Source organism: Cervus canadensis, chromosome X (genome assembly GCF_019320065.1).
Source record: "Cervus canadensis isolate Bull #8, Minnesota chromosome X, ASM1932006v1, whole genome shotgun sequence".
NCBI classification, from domain to species: domain Eukaryota; kingdom Metazoa; phylum Chordata; class Mammalia; order Artiodactyla; family Cervidae; genus Cervus; species Cervus canadensis.
The window spans coordinates 63,438,844-63,450,736 of record NC_057419.1 but is presented as its reverse complement, the minus strand read 5'-3'; the positions used below and the strand labels follow the sequence as shown (position 1 = coordinate 63,450,736).

General features: G+C 39.1%; 1 non-coding gene across 1 annotated transcript; it reads right to left on the bottom strand.

Moving 5' to 3' along the window:
* Positions 1-8,840: 8,840 nt before the first annotated feature.
* Positions 8,841-8,912, bottom strand: TRNAC-ACA. Its single transcript has one exon. It is a non-coding gene; the product is annotated as a tRNA-Cys (tRNA).
* Between the last annotated feature and the right edge of the window lie 2,981 nt (positions 8,913-11,893).

Sequence of the window (11,893 nt, the reverse complement as noted above, 5' to 3'; positions counted from 1 at the left end):
GCCAAGACATAGAAGCAACTTAAGTGCCCATCACCAGATGAATGGATTAAAAAGATATGGTATATATGTGTCTCTATGTGTATATAGGTGCTTCCCAGGTGGCACAGTGGTAAAGAATCCACCTGCCAATGCACAGGATGTGTAGGAGACACGGGTTCAATCCCTGGCTTGGGAAGATCCCCTGGAGAAGGAAATGGAAACCCACTTCAGTATTCTTACCTGGAAAATTCCATGGACTGAGGAATCTGGTGGGCTTAAGTCCATGAGGTCGCAAAGGGTTGGGCACAGATGAGTGAATGAGCATGCAAACATGCAGCATGCACAATGGAATACTACTCAGTCATAAAAAAGAATGAAACATCACTGTTTGTGACAACATGGATGGACCTAGAGATTATCATTATAAGTGATATAAGCCAGAGAAAGACAAATATAATATGATATCACTTATATGTAGAATCTTAACAACTAATACAAATCTATTTATGAAACAGAAACAGTCTCACAGACAGAAAACAAATTTGTGGTTACCAAAGGGGAAAGAGAATGTGAGGGGTAAATTAAGAGAATGGGAATAACGTATACACAGTGCTGTGTATAAAAGAAACAGCAAAGACTTACTGTATAGCATAGAGAACTATCAGTGTCTTGTAATAACATACAATGGAAAAGAATCTCAAGCTATACACTTGAAACAAATATAATATTATAAATCAACTATAGTTAAATTTTTAAAAAAATACCTCCTTTCCGTAATCTGCAGTCAGAAGCTGGGAAATTCGTAACTGCTTCCTTCTTTTCCTCTTTTTCTTTTCCTCCTCTATCATTTCTTAGCCAGAAAAGGGCAGCCTTTCCCTAAATTTTGCCTATGCTCTGGTTTCCTTGGACTATTGAGAAGTAAGCTTGAGGACCTAAAGTGGGAAAAGGAGTAACTATAAATTGACTTGTACGGCTGATGCTTCATAGCCTATAATTTGGAGGATACTTCAAGATAATGCCAGTCTTGTAAGGCTGCCACCTAGTGTCATAATCCAATTTAGAAAATGAATGAATATTACCAAGGTCTTTTGTAACCAGTTGCATTCACCCCTCAGACTAATAGATCCTGGGAAATACTGAGTTAATCATAGTTTACAGGGGAAGCCATAAAAAGACTAGCTTGTTAATTCAGGGAAAAGTGATTGATAAAGAAATGGTGATAACGGTGTCAATTTGTGATAGCAAAACGCAACCAGGAAGAATACTTTGGTTTCTGACATGTTGCGCTGTAACATGTTCTGTTGGAACTGAGTGTTTGAGCTGAGGGTGGGGGTCTTCTGACTGTTTTCATTGCTAGAAGAACATTTTGGGACTTCCCTGACAGCCCAGTGGTTAAGACTTCCGTACTTCAAACGCAAGGGATGTGGGTTAGATCCCTGGTCAGGAAACTAAGATCCCACAAGCCATGCAGTCAAAAAAAAAAAAAAGTAGAACATTTAACTGTTAACTTTGAGAGAGAAAGCAGTGTACAATGTCTTTGCATTCCTGGAGACTTAATTTATCTTTTACAGTCAAAGAACAAAACAAATGGTGATAATATATGTTGTATATGTATATTTTTGGATTTATTCAAAATTCCTGGTCTGTGGTCATCCTATTGAATAATTCTGTTTTCACAATCAGCAATCTGATTCATTTGCTCTATAAATCTTTGTTGTAACTATTCTAGAACTATGAGGGACATACCAGGTATAAGATGTGAGCATTTCCCTAATCAGAGCAGAGAACTGAAAATTTTAATAAGCCTACTTAAAATGCTCTAGGGTCTTTAAAAAAATGCTAACATAACACAAAGTATACTATTAAACATATTTACATACTAAATATTCTCTGATGTGCAAGTGTTACCAGAAACTGGTTTACATTCCATATTATTAAAATCTCATTTTTCCCACTTCGTAAATTATTTCAAAGGCAATTTTCACCAGCAAATGACTATAAAGCACTAGTATTTTTTTGAAATTTATTTCAAAGTTTAACACAGTGGGAAGTTTTTCCTCTGTTAGAAATTATATATAGCTTTGCTAAGCAAATGAATTCAAATTTTGTTTCACATTGAATGCATAAATGTCTCCAGTTTTATTGTGGTATAATTGACAAATAAAATTGTATATATTAAAGATATACAACCTGATATTTTGATGTGCATATACAGTGAAATAACCACTACAATCAAGCTAATTAGCATATCCATTACCTCACATAGTTCCCATTTTCTTTGTGGTAAGATCAGTGAAGATCTGTCCATTTAGAAAATTTCACATAGTCAATACCATATTGTTAATTTTAGTCACATTGATATAAATTAGATCTTCATAACTTGAGCATCTTGCATAACTGAAAATTTGTACCCTCTGACCATCACCTCTCCATTTCTCCCTCCCTCCAGCCCCTGTCATCCACCATTTTATTCTGTTTCTATGAGTTTGACTATTTTTATTTTACATATAAATGAGATCATACAGTTATGTGTCTTTCTCTGTCTGGTTTATTAAACTTAGCATAATGTCCTCTAGATTCATCTCTTTTCATTTAGGTTTCTTCTGTATCTTGGTATTGTGAATAGGTCTACAGTGACCATTGGGCTGCTGCTATTTCTCTGAGATACTGACTTCATTTCCTTTAAATATATACTCAGAAGTGGCATTGCTGGATCAGACGGAGGTTTTTTCTTTAATTTTTTGAGGAGCCTCCATAGTATGTTTTATAATGGTTGAACAAAGTTATATTACCACCAACTGTGCAAAAAGGTTCCTTCTCTTTTCTCTACATCCTGACCAACACTTACCTTTTGTCTTTTTAATAATAGTCATTCTAATAGGTGTGAGGTGATAGCTCATTGTGGTTTTGATTTGCCTTTCCCTGATTTTACTGGGATTATTTACTTACTTACTGTTATTGACTTGTTTGAGTTACTCTTATATTTTGGTTCTTAACCTCTTATCTGATATATGATCTGCTAATATTTTCTCCTGTTCTGGAAATTACTGTTTTACTCGATTGTTGCCTTGGTTATATGGAAGCTTTTTAGTTTGGTGCAATTTGACTTGTTTATTTTTTGTGTGTGTTGCCTGTGCTTTGGTGTCATGTCCAAAAAATCATTGCCTATTTCAGTCAATGTCAAGAAGCTTTCCCCCTAAGTTTTCTTCTAGTAGTATTATGGTTTCAGGCCTTATGTTTCATTAATTCTTTAATGTATTTTAAATTGATTTTTGCATATGGTATGTGTTAAGGGTCTACCTGCATTCTTCTGTATGTGAATATCTAGTTTTCCCAACACGATTTGTTGAAGAGACTATCTTTCCCGATTTTGTGTTCATAGCACCCGAAGGTCAGTTGACCATAGATGCATGGATTTATTTCTGGACTTTTTATTGTCTATTGGTCCATGTGTCTGCCTTTTTGTTAGTACCATATAGCTTTGTAAAATATTTTGAAATCACAGAGTGTGATGTCTCCAGCTTTGTTCTTCTTACTCAAGACTGTTTCAGCTCTTTGTCATCTCTTGTGATTCAATATGAATTTTAGGATTGTCTTCTGTTAAGAATTCCACTGGGATTTTAATAGATTTTGTTGGATCTTAGATCACTTCAGGTAGTATGGATATTTAAAAATTAATTCTAAAGTCTTTGAACATGAGATGTCTTTCCACTTATCTGTGTTTTTAATTTTATTAATGTTGACTAAAGCAATTTAAATCCCACAAAGCCAATTGAATCAGGTAGGCTGTTAACCTGATTTAAAATGTGTAGTTTACTGGTTAAAACACACTCTTGTTTCAAATAACATATTAAATTAGGTTAACAAATAGGATAATCACCTGGTATTGTATTCTTCATTACGTCTCTAACTGTAGAAATATTTAGGGTCTTGCATTTACTAATGACAGATTTGTATTATTGAAAGTTTTAAAAGTTTTGGGACTTCCTGCTGGTCCAGTGGCTAAGATTCTGCACTCAATTCAGGGGGCCCAGGTTCGATCCCTGGGAACTAGGAACTAGATCCAACATGTTGTAACTAAGACCTGGCACAGCCAAATTAAAAGTTTTCAAGGTTTCAAATTTCAAAAGAGCAGAGAGTACTGTTCCAGACAGCAACTTCTTGGAAGCCTGGTCATAAAGGGACAGGAGTTAGAAAGGTCAGTCTGTTGACTCTCCTGTGATCTCTCATGACTATAGGCACTGAAACCTTTTGATCCTTGGAACCATGCTATGAGTACATTGATCTTTGATCAGAACATCTTCAACCAGACAGATTGACAATTAGATCAAATTTAAAATCAATTTAGTTCACTTAGTATAGCCATACATGGTGTTCCATGGGTCTTCTTGTCTTTAGGCATCAGTTGAGAGTAGCACCTCATGGACTAAAAGCAACAGAATAATGGACAGACTTCCAGAAATTTGCATTTATTCCAGAAACCAACATATCCAGAGCCTTTTAGCCCTACCAAAGCCCCGCCATCAGTAACACAGAGTGAAAGCTCTTATTAATCTAGGCCTAGCCTATTGTCCCCTGAAGCACAAGAAAGTCAAGATAGAACCCAGAAGTGTTAGGACAAAGCACAATGACATCAGATAGAAAGCTGTAGGTCGTTATGCTGTGTGCTGTGTGGCGATGTAGTTAGGAAGGACATAGGCTCTGAAGAAGCATGCCAGAAGCCTAATAAGAAATGGAGGAACCTTAAGCAAGAGAAAAGTAGTCATCCCAAACTGGTACTAATAGGTTTCAGTATCATAGAGGCAAGATGAGTGTCTGGTTTTAAAACATACTGAAAAGTATTTGATACTCTTCCCACCAAGAGGTGGTCTCACTTCCCACCTCACTCCCTTTTGAATGTGGACTAGCCTTAGTTAATAGTGTCTAATAAAGAGAATCCAGCTAGAGTGATGGTGTATAGCTTCTGAGGCTACTTTAGAAAAGACAATATGGCTTCTGGCTGGCTCTGTTAGGACACTTGCCTATGGAACAATTCTGATATGGTGCATGGAAGCCCGATCCACATAGAGAGGCCTGGTGTAGGTATTTCTGTTGAAAGTTCCTGCTGAGGTCCCAAACAACATCATCGACCAGACATGTGAGTAAGAAATGCTCTGAGGTGGTTCCAGCTCCAGCCATTGTTGTCATGCAACATCATGAAAGACTCCAAGTGAAATCCAACAAGCTGAGCTCAGTCCACCCCTAACACTGTAAAGATACAAAAACTAAAAAGTGTTCTCATTTTATGCTACTCAATACAGATCAGATTATTAATCAGAAAGATTATATATATATTTATTTTTTTCTTGTTTAGATTATTTTCTATTACAAGGTATTACAAGATACTAAGTATAGTTCCCTGTGCTATGCAGTAGGTCTTTGTTGGTTATCTACTCCATATATATTAGTGTGTATATTTCAATCCCAAACGCCTAATTTATCCCTCCCCTCTCTGCCTTTCTCCTTTGGTAATTATAAGTTTATTTTCAATGTGAGTCTATTTCTATTTTGTAAATAAATTCATTTATGTCATTTCTTAGATTCCACATATAAGTGATATCATATATTTTTCTTTGATTTCACTTAGTATAATCTCCAGGTCTATCCATGTTGCTGCAAATGGAATTATTTCATTCTTTTTAATGGCTAAGTAATATCCCATTGGGTATATATACCACATTTTCTTTATCTGTTCATCTGTTGATGGGTGGAATCTTAGGTTGCTTCCATATCTTGGTTTTTGTAAATAGTGCTTCTGTGAACACTGGGGTACATGTATCTTTAGTTTTCTCCGGAGAGATGTCCATGAGTGGGATTGCAGGATGATATGGTAGCTCTATTTTTAGTCTTTTAAGAAACATCCATACTCTTCTCCATAGTGGCTGCACCAATTTACATCCCCACAATGTAGAAGGGTTCCCTTTACTTTGCACTCTCTCCAGCATTCATTTGTAGACTTTTTGATGTTGGCCATTCTGATCTATGTGAGGATACCTCATTGTAGTTTTGATTTGTATTTCTCTAATAATTAACGATGTTGGACATCTTTTCATGTGCCTGTTGGCCATTTGTATGTCTTCTTTGAAGAAATGTCTACTTAGACCTCTGCTAGCTTTTTGATTGGATTGTTCTTTGTTTTGTGTTGTTAATATTGAGCTGTATGAACTCTTTGTGTATTTTGGAGATTAATCCCTTGTTGGCTGCATCATTTGCAAATATTTTCTCTCACTTTGTGGGTTGTCTTGTTCTGTTTGTGGTTTCCTTTGCTGTGCAAAAGCTTTTAAGTTTAATTAGGTACCATTTGTTTATTTTTGTTTTGAGTTCTGTTACTCGAGGAGACAGATTCAAAAAAAATATTGCTGCAACTTACGTCAAAGAGTGTTTACCAATGCTTTCCTCTAGGAGTTTTATAGTATCCAGTCTCACATTTAGGTCTTTAATACATCTTGAGTTTATTTTTGTATATCGTGTTAGAGTGTTCTAATTTCTTTCTTTCACATGTACCTGTCCAGTTTTCTCAGCACAACTTGTGGAAGAGACTATCTTTTCTCCATTGTATATTCTTGCCTCCTTTGCAGTAGTTTTAATTGACCATAAGTCACTTCAGTTCAGTCGCTCAGTCATGTACAACTCTTTGTGACCCCATGGAGTGCAGCATGCCAGGCTTCCCTGTCCATCACTAACTCCCAGAGCTTACTCAAACTCATGTCCATCGAGTCAGTGATGCCATCCAACTATCTCATCCTCTGTCGTCCCCCACTCTTCCCGTCTTCAGTCTTTCCCAGCATCAGGGTCTTTTCCAGTGAGTCAGTTCTTTGCACCAGATGGCCAAAGTATTGGAGTTTCAGCTTCAGCATCAGTCCTTCCAATGAATATTTAGGACTGATTTCCTTTAGGATTGACTGGTTGGATATCCTTGCAGTCCAAGGGACTCTCAAGAGTCTTCTCCAACACCACAGTTCAAAAGCATCAATTCTTCAGCACTCAGCTTTCTTTATGGTCCAACTTTCACATGCATACATGCCTACTGGAAAAACCATAGGTTTGACTAGACAGATCTTTGTTGGCAAAGTAATGTCTCTGCTTTTTAATATGCTGTCTATGTTGGCCATAGCTTTTCTTCCAAGGACCAAGCATCTTAATTTCATGGCTGCAGTCACCATCTTCTTGGGATTTTGGAACCCAAGAAAAGAAAGTCTGTCACTGTTTCCATTGTTTCCCCATCTATTTGCCATGAAGTGATGGGACCGGATGCCATGATCTTAGTCTTCTGAATGTTGACTTTAAGCCAACTTTTTCACTCTCCTGTTTCACTTTCATCTAGAGGCACTTGACTATAAGTGCCTGCATTTATTTCTGGGCTTTCTGTCCTGTTTCATTGATCTGTATGTCTGTTTTTATACCACTACCGTTCTAAACGTTTTTCTGTCTGTTTATGTAGGAAATTTACAACTTTCCAGCAGATAACCTGAAATACAAAGTTAGCTTAAGAGTATGTGAGAAAATAGTTGAATTGCAGCAGGATGATTTTAAGTACTTCTGCTAATTTTTAACATTTTATTTTTTCTCTTCCATGTTTTTCCCATAGGAAAAATCAGGGAGAAAGGCTTTCCATGGTGGAAAGGATGATATTGTTGCCATATCTTGAATAATAGAAGTTATGTCAAATCTGGAAAAATGTCTGAAACATGAATAATGGTGGGGATAGAGTTGGGAAAGTTCATGCAAAAAAAAAAAAAAAAGATAATAAAGGGTGTCCTAAGCTAAGGCTCCTCTCTCATTTTGCTCATATTAAAGATAAGATGTAAGTAGCCAGGTTTTTGTGACAAAATCCCCTACATTATTGCTATTGGATATGCTTTAGAAGTAGATGAAATTCATGAGGTGAATTGTCATTGCAAATCCTGAATTCTTCACCCTTGTCTCTGTCTCAATTCTGCACAGAATCCAGCCTACTAAAAACTTTGGCTTACCAGAAATAAAATATTAAAAAGAAGGAAACTATGTTGCTTAAGTGAACTATGTAATAATCACTAACAGCTCTGCCACAAATATGACAATTAGAACACTCTGCATTTTGAGTAATCACATCCATTTCAAGAGGAAACATGAGCAAGGCTCTTCATTTATGAGCCAAACCCATTTCCTGAGGGGCTTATCTATTGACTAATTTTAGGATTTAAAAATAAAACCAAGTTGGCGTCTTTTTATTTTGTGCGAGCGGAAAGTGAACAGAGGAGGGAAATAGGAATAAATGCAAGTTACTGAAAGATCAGTGGCTGTGGTGGGGGCCATTTTGTGCTGGGCATTTATTTCCAAGAGATCCATCATGTTGCAGTGGCGTCTCACGTCCGCTTGCTTGCTCACAGCTCTGTGTTCATGTGAGGTGATGCCATAGTCTGGCAAGACCACATCTCTCTTCCACTCGCCGCTGTTCTTTCTGGCTCTTTAGAAATACGTCCCTGTGCTGTCGTGATCTCAAGATGAGTCGGGAATGTTGATTTTTCAGTGTGGGTTCTTCCAAACTGGCCGTTTCTTTTGCAGTCTAATTCAGTGAAGGCAGTAAGAATGAGTTGTGTTATCCAGAGAGAAATAAAACCATAGCTGATCCTCATGTTGGCAGCAGGCGTCTCACAGCGAGCTTTCCGGTACTGTCTGGCCGACTGTTCCCTCAATTGCCTGAAGGTGAGAAGTGAAGTGAAGCCGCTCAGTCGTGTCCGACTCTGCGACCCTGTGGACTGTAACCTACTAGGCTCCTCTGTCTGCGGGATTTTCGAAGCAAGGATTCTGGAGTGGGTTGCCATTTCCTTCTCCAGGGGATCTTCCCGAGCCAGGAATCGAACCCAGGTCTCCTGCATTGTAGGCAGACGCTTTACCGTCTGAGCCACCAGGGAAATGTGGCTGAAGGTGAGAAACGCGTCTCCAAATATCACTGCTTGTAAGATAAGAGGACTTCCTGACCCCAGGGCTCCTCAGAGATGGGTCTCGGCTCAGTCCTAGAATGGTCCTTCCCTGGACTTCACTTCGCTCAGAGCTGGACTTGGTGACACGCCCACCTATATCATCCTCCCTGAGGAAATAGCATCCTTTTCCCGCCTCCCCTGAGACTCTGGAAACACAGGTGCGTGGGGTGTTGATCAGCTCCCATCGGCCACACACTCAGGCAGCGTGTTAGCACGTAGACGGTTACATTGCTGTTTTGAAATTGGTTCAGTAATAGAACATCTCGGCCCTGACTGAGGAGCTGAGCCTGACAAGAGCAGTGGAAAGTGAGGGAAAATCTGGGAGTGGGCAGGACAGAGAGAAGGGCCATCCCGTCTCACTAGGGCGACAGGCCCACTCATGGAAAGGCTACTTTCTATTGCCGTAATGTCAACACCCTCACTGTGGCATATCTTGCTCCACAGCTTGTGCTCCTGTTCAAAATGTGTGATTTTTGTGGTCTTCTCAAACCAGGAACGTGTTTGTTATTTAGTCGGGCTCACATGACTCATAAGATGTTTAATGGAGGGAAAAAAATACCATGATTTTACCACTTTCACTTTATTCTGTGCAGCTGTCTCATCACATTTCATTCATTTGATTAAAATAAATAGTTTTTTGGGCAAAGACTGTCGCCTCTGCCTCTCTCAAAATAATAGAGTTTTGTTGTTGTTACGAAATCATTGCCTGTGAAAGTCTCTGCCACAGAGTTGTGGATTTTGGGGCTGAGAAGAAGACAGGGGTTTCCACGGAAGTAGAGCCCACGGGCCAGTTCAAACTGTCTCCACTTACCCGCAGAGCTTCTGAACTCCAAAGCTGGCCCACAGCCTGGTTTATGCCCCAGGGCCCATAATGAGAAGGCACACTCGGAACTTCTTTCTGATTCATTTACACTCCGTGGAAAGAGCCCACGCAGCCTATGTTGCCTGACATTTATTATGCCCTCTCTGGCCTCCCCGCCCTTCAGCCCTCCCATCACGGGGCAAGACAGCTGCACCCCAGCCACCCCGTACCTCCCGCTCACAGTGGGTGCCAGTCACTTAGGCACAGCCCGCACTCCCCAGGCTCTTTGAAGTCTCCGAGCCCTAACAGCCTTCACTTACTCGACTCTCTCTCCTGCAGCCCCACATCTTTTACTCATTGCTATTTGTCTTCACTTCCCCACCCCCCCCCCCCATTTTAGACTGTTTTTCAGTTCCAGGCTTTGAACTTTTAGAAACACATCCATATACATTGACCCCTCTAATCATCACATTGTACTCCTTAAGCTGAAGTTTTATAAAGGCTGACAATAACTAGAAATTCTCTAGTGCCGGAAATACCATGAGATGAAAAAAACCCCGGCTTGAAATTGGACAAAACCGAATTTAGATGTACTAGCCATTTTGTCCAAATAAAAACAAAAATAGCAAGAAGCACCTTTAAAGCACTGTTTATGGGCTAAGAACCGTGCCAGGTGGAGCGATGGATCCATCAGTTTTGTGGCATGAAGCAAATGCCACACTCAGAAAGGGGTGATTGAGGTTGAGTGAAAGGCAGAGTTAAGGGAAACTGATTGGGTTTTCTGAAGGATCCCAGTGCTAGCATCGTGGATCAGAAATAGCTAAGTGTGAAGGGGTATGGGGAGTCAGCCACTGGAACCCCAAGAGAACTGATAGATGCAGGTGAGAGTCACCCAGTGGAAACTCAAGTCCTTGCGAAAAAAAGCAGCCAGTACAAAATTCTGGCCCTAGAGACAGGAGGGTGAAAGGATGTGTATCTCCAGTTGCTGTCTTCCTTTTCCTAAATCCAACCAGGAGAGCTCAACGAGATCCAGCTGATGATAATCTGTTGACTTGAGGTTAGCCTCCCAGAGCACAGAGATGATGGCATGGATAATAAGTGGTGTTCTAAAGGAACTTGCCATCTCCATACCTATTGGGAAGGTTTAATGCTCATGACAGGGGAGGTGAGAGATTCTTTGGGCAATGAGTTAGAAAGCTCAGTGACCTTTCTTTTGAGGTTTATTTGGATAAGGCTAATCATGAGAGAGTGAAAAGCCACTTCCCATTTACACTGTAATAACTATGGAGATCCGTATTACTCCAAGGTAGACCATCGTGTCGCAGATGCTGCAGCAGTTTTGGAAAACTACTTGGAAACCTTAGTGAATGTGTCCTCAAACCATAAAGCTCCAGACCAAGCCCAGAGAACAAGAAAGAAGGTAATAGATGTTGCTTTAAAATAATTTCCCCTTTTCTTTGGTATGAAACTTAGGTAATAAGGAAAGATTATTTTATAATAGTGATTGACTAGAACTGTGTGAAAGGGCACCTCTCATGGCAAGGGAGGCTTGAAAGAAAGTACTTTATCTGAAATACTTTCGCTGAACATGTTGCCTGGACAACATCATGGTTATGTTAGTAAAGAAGAGAGGAAAATAGACCCTAGGTGGGCATCTACCAGATAATGCCCGTCTTTCCATTGTGCATACCAAGAATAAGCCTGAGCCATTTTAAGCTACTTTCCCAAGTCAGATAATAAGTGAAAGAGATGAAATTTTAATGCAGGGCTGATGGGTTGAAAACACTTGCTTTTTTCTTCAAATCAGACCAAATAAACCCCTTTGTTCACCTAAAGAGTCACTTCTTGAAAGCTGAAGAATTGGTTCCTTATTAAAATCACATAATTAAAAAAAAAAAAATAAAATCACATAATTAGTGGAAAAGCCATACTAACTCATGATTTTCCAGATTTCTCCCTGTGATTTTTTTTTTAACTTAAAAATTACTGCTTAAAATGTATATATTTCAGAAACGACATTGATGAATGCCTGCAATTGATTCCTTTAATATATTAGTTACTTGCAGACGTTCTTCTGTAGAATCCTATGATTCTCCTGAGGTTACGGATA